General features: G+C 44.5%; 1 long non-coding RNA gene across 1 annotated transcript; it reads right to left on the bottom strand.

Moving 5' to 3' along the window:
- Positions 1–1,549: 1,549 nt before the first annotated feature.
- LOC306997155 lies at positions 1,550–2,988 on the bottom strand. Its single transcript, XR_013797282.1, has 4 exons — positions 2,877–2,988; positions 2,665–2,803; positions 2,522–2,588; positions 1,550–2,443 (listed from the first exon to the last, which is right to left on the bottom strand). It is a non-coding gene; the product is annotated as an uncharacterized lncRNA (long non-coding RNA).
- Between the last annotated feature and the right edge of the window lie 1,674 nt (positions 2,989–4,662).

The raw sequence follows: 4,662 nt of genomic DNA, 5'->3' as shown, positions 1-4,662 counted from the left end.
CCCACACCTGCCCCATGTGCGTAGTACTTAACAGAACACCCAACCCGGTATCCGAAAGCAACACTAATTCAATTCCTTACTTGACCCGACCCGTTTGACATAAAGACCACAACCTGAACATTAAATCTACATCAAGTAGACAAAAATTATTTATTTTCTCTAACACATGCAATCAAACCAGCATTAGGAATTCTGAGTTGATGCATTTAGGAAAAATAGACACACAGCTCAACATGGTAATAATCAACAGAAAAAAAAGATGAGTGTGTATCCATCGTGTAAACAATACAAAACTTTTGCCTACATCATGTGAACAGCTCCCCATACAGGTTATTTTGAACAAATGTGCATAAATCACACCATTTATACAGACAATTAGAGGTCTCCATAAATTAAAAGAACAGCCAAATGTAAGTCTTCACTGTCATTTCATATCGGGGATATTTGAGCAGATTCACTCTGCATTTAAATGCAGTTGTCTCTCCTGAAACTCTGCAGTGTATACGTGGCTATAGGGGTTATGCAGAGCGCCCAGCGTTCGAACCGGAAAACAGGTCAGGCATTTCCGCTTTTCTCTTCCGCAGCGGTATTTGATCTCTGAGGTGCGGTGATCTCTGAGGTAACTGTTAATTTTCACTTATAATACAATTCTTATTTCTGATCAAACTTTAGAGTATTTGTTTTAGACTACAGAGTGTGAACACAAATAAGCACAAGACCGAAAGCAGCTGTCTATCAGTGAATACCAAATTGAGTTTAAATAGTCTTTTGGACCTGCAAGTACACCCATGCCTATTAATTCCAGACCTGCACCACACTGCAAATGACAACGAAATGATCTTTTACATCAAATATTAGCAGTTCACCCATCATGTTCTGTTATGGTCATGTTTCTTAGTGTTTTTCCTGTGTGTTTGATTTAGTCAATTCAAGTCATCTTCATTTATATAGTGCTTTTTAACAATGTAGATTGTTTCAAAGCGGCTTTACAGTGATAAACGGATAATTTAAGGTAACAGAGGTTGTTTTGGCTTTATAGCGGTTCTTGAATAAAGATATTTTGATTGATTCACTTCCGTCGCAACGATCATTAGTTATTAAATTAGAGGCGACACCGTTCTCTCTACACAGACTTTAAATGCAAACCTGTGAGAAACGCTGATGGCGCTCACGTATGCATCAAGAATTAATTCTATAGTTATGTGCGTTTGAATATATGTGCACAGGTTTGTAATTCCCTAAAAACCAAGCCTAAACAAACTACTTGTCTGACCTTAACATTTTTATACAGAATTTTATCACTTCGGGGTAGATTTTCCCGACAACGCTTTATCTGAAGAGTGGTAAAGGGATCCTCCATAGGGAGAGCATACACGTACTGTACTGTACTTTGTTTTGTTTACATTTGTGGCAGTGAGCAGGTTTATTTTTAGAGAGGAATTTGAGGAAAAGAGTCGACTACGCCACCCTGGTCGCTAAGCCAGGGAAGTCTCCTAATGAGGACACAGGTTCGATTTTCCCTTTTTGCACAGAGACAGAGACGTGGGTATAAGAATACAAAAATGTTCTTTATTAATCACAGGTAAAATATTAAAAATGTACGGCCATTGGGATCAATCATCACTCCACACACACACAAACACAAACACACACACACACTAACAATACAGGCTTATCAGGGCTTGTGATTCCCAGAAGCAGGATGAGCTAGTGCCAAACGTCGCCAGCAATGGTCGAGAAGCACCACCACACGTGCACTACACTGCACACTCACACTCACATCAACCAAGACCAAACGCGGTAGTTTGTAGACCACACACTGTGCATCAGGGCCCACCACCAAATGGAGCAACTAGCTCTCCTGCTCCGGATTCACAATGCCTACAAGACAAGAAAAATAAACAAAAAAAAGAATTTACATGAATACTAGTTTACAAGACACAACACACAAAATACCCAAATATCACAAAACAAAAAGATATGATCCACTCAAACCTACAGTTATTGGTTTCAGTAAGGTTTTCAATAAATTTGATTTAGTCACCAACCTGTCCCCACTTCGCAGGTTGGTTAACACTCACAACCCCTCTTTCCTCTGACAGGCTGAGGATCACTCACAAAAATAATTAATCAAAAGTAAATCTTATTCATAACACAAAAAAAGAATATAAGGGCAAACCCAAAAGAATAACAAAAGAAATCGAAAACCAACAAATTAAATAAATGAATTTACATCACAATAATAAAGAAAACTCACTCGAAAATATATTAACAAACGCTACATCAACAATGCTGTGCGTGCTCACATGGGAGCCACGGCCAGCAGAGCATTGAACCAAACAATAAACAAAAAGTAAAAATATTAGGAACAAAACAGCAGCAATGGAAGTCCCAATCCGAGCAGCAGTCTTCACGTACTCTTATAACTGGCAGATTCATTCACCTGCAAAATCCCGAATGTAAACTAAAATATGCGCAGTACTGACTCATCTTTAAGCTACTATACAGTGACCACACATACTAACAGGCGGAGATCGTGTCATTCGTCCGGCAGCGACAGATTGAGAACCAAATATGACCAGGGCGAGCTGAAATACACAGATAACCCCATGATTATACATTACTTAAAATAAATACGGCCACAGGAGCCAGAAAGAGACCTACCAGAAAGCCAAAACAGCAATACACCAGGAACTATTATTGTAGTAGTATGACGTGCGTTTGTATCCGGCAAACGGCGCGCGTTCACCAATCAATACAAACGCTCGGCCCAACTTGCGCTTATCCACGAGCCGCACAGCACCTAAGAGTTACATCGTTAACCGTTTAAAGTCCGGTAGGTTCGAACAATAATCCCAAACGACCGTTACACTCACCTCCAGCCAGCGCACCAGACCAACAGCAGAAAATGACGCGCTAGACAACACGCAGCACCTTGACACCATGTGCGGTAACAAAAACAGCCATCTTAATATACCCAGGTGAAATGAGACGCTGATTACCCACGGGCCTCTTAGGGCGGAGTCAACACATGCAAACAGGATGCCACCCAACAGCAGCACTTCACTACACATTCATCACGTGTTTCTTGTTATAGTTTCCCTCCACTCATCAGTCTCAATGGACACTAACACCAATCATCACAGCTGTTGGTCATTGTCTCATCATTACTGTGTATTTAAGTTCCTTTTTGTGCTCACTTCAGTGTCCGGTATTGTTTGCGTTACATGTTTACACGCTGTCTTGCATGTTGGCTGTATGTTAAATAAACCCTGTGTTATATACTCATCATCTTCCGTGAATTTCAGCGTTAACAGACTGGAAGAACAGACCGGAACGCATGGAAGCTACAATGGCAATGGAGGCCTGCATAGACGAGAGATTGTGCGAAGAGGTTAGAAAGTTCCCACATTTGTACAACTCTAGCATGAAAGAATACAAAGATATTTACATAGATTGTAACTCGTGGCGAGAGATTGCTCAAAACTGTGCATGCGTCGAACGCCTGTGTAAGCTGTGTGCCAGTGCATCTGTGCCGAGGGTTCCGTCGGTCAGGGAGAAGAACAGCTGATAATGTGACTTGTCCGGAGAGGCAAACAGATCTACCTGTGCTGCCCCGAAATGCCTCCAGCTGGACCGGCTGCACAATTGAACACGTCTGGGATGTGAATGGCTCAAAGCGACCTCAGATGCTTCTGACTCCATAGGAGGAGATGGCGGGCGAGTTGCAACATACGACGGGAGCGTAGACCACCTTGTCGGTTGATGTACGCAGCGGTCGCAGTGCTGTCCGTGCGGACCAGTCCATGCTTGCCATGAAGCGGCACCTCGAAGAGGCTCAGTGCACGACGTACTGCTAGCAACTCAAGGCAGTTGACACGCCAATGCAGCTGGGGCCCCGTCCACAGACCCGAGACTGCATGCCCGTTGTACATGGCCCCTCGGCCGGTGGCAGAGGCATCCGTGAACACCACAGCATGCCTGGACACTTGTTCTAGGGGAACACCTGCCCGTAGAAACGAAGGCTCCGACCACGAGCTGAAGGTTTGGTGGCAGTGCGGGGTAATGGAAACCCGTGCCGCTCTGCCACGCCCATCTCGGGACCCGGCCGCGAAGCCTGTGTTAAAGCAGCCTCATAAGCAACCCGAGCGGCGTTACTGCGGATGCCATATGCCCCAGGAGCCTCTGAAAAAGTTTCAACCCCTCGTTTACCTGAGTGGAACAATGCCTGCCTCCGCGACTTGCGTAAAGAAGACGCGAGGAGACAGGGCCAGCCCGAAGGGTAGGACTTTGTACTGATACGCTCGACCCTCAAAAGAAAAGCGCAGGAAGGGCCTGTGTCGAGGAAGAATAGAATGAAAGTGAAGTGAAAGTATGCGTCCTTCAAGTCGATAGCTGCAAACCACTCTCGTGGACGGACGCATTCAAAAATGAGTTTCTGCGTGAGTATTTTGAACAGGAGCTTGTGCAGGGCCCGATTCAAAACTCGCAGGTCCAAGATTGCCCGTAACCCACCACCTTTCTTGGGTACAATGAAGTACGGGCTGTAGAACCCCGACTTCATATCAGCTGGAGGGACCGGCTTGATCGTGTCCTTCGCCAGTAGGACTTAGATCTCTGCCCTCAAGACAGGAGCACCACTGGCCAGCACAGAGGTGAACC

The sequence above is a fragment of the Phoxinus phoxinus genome, assembly GCF_949152265.1.
Source record: "Phoxinus phoxinus genome assembly, chromosome: 4".
In the NCBI taxonomy this organism is placed as follows: domain Eukaryota; kingdom Metazoa; phylum Chordata; class Actinopteri; order Cypriniformes; family Leuciscidae; genus Phoxinus; species Phoxinus phoxinus.
Note: the sequence above shows the minus strand (reverse complement) of the source record. Positions and strands in the feature narration are given on the sequence as shown.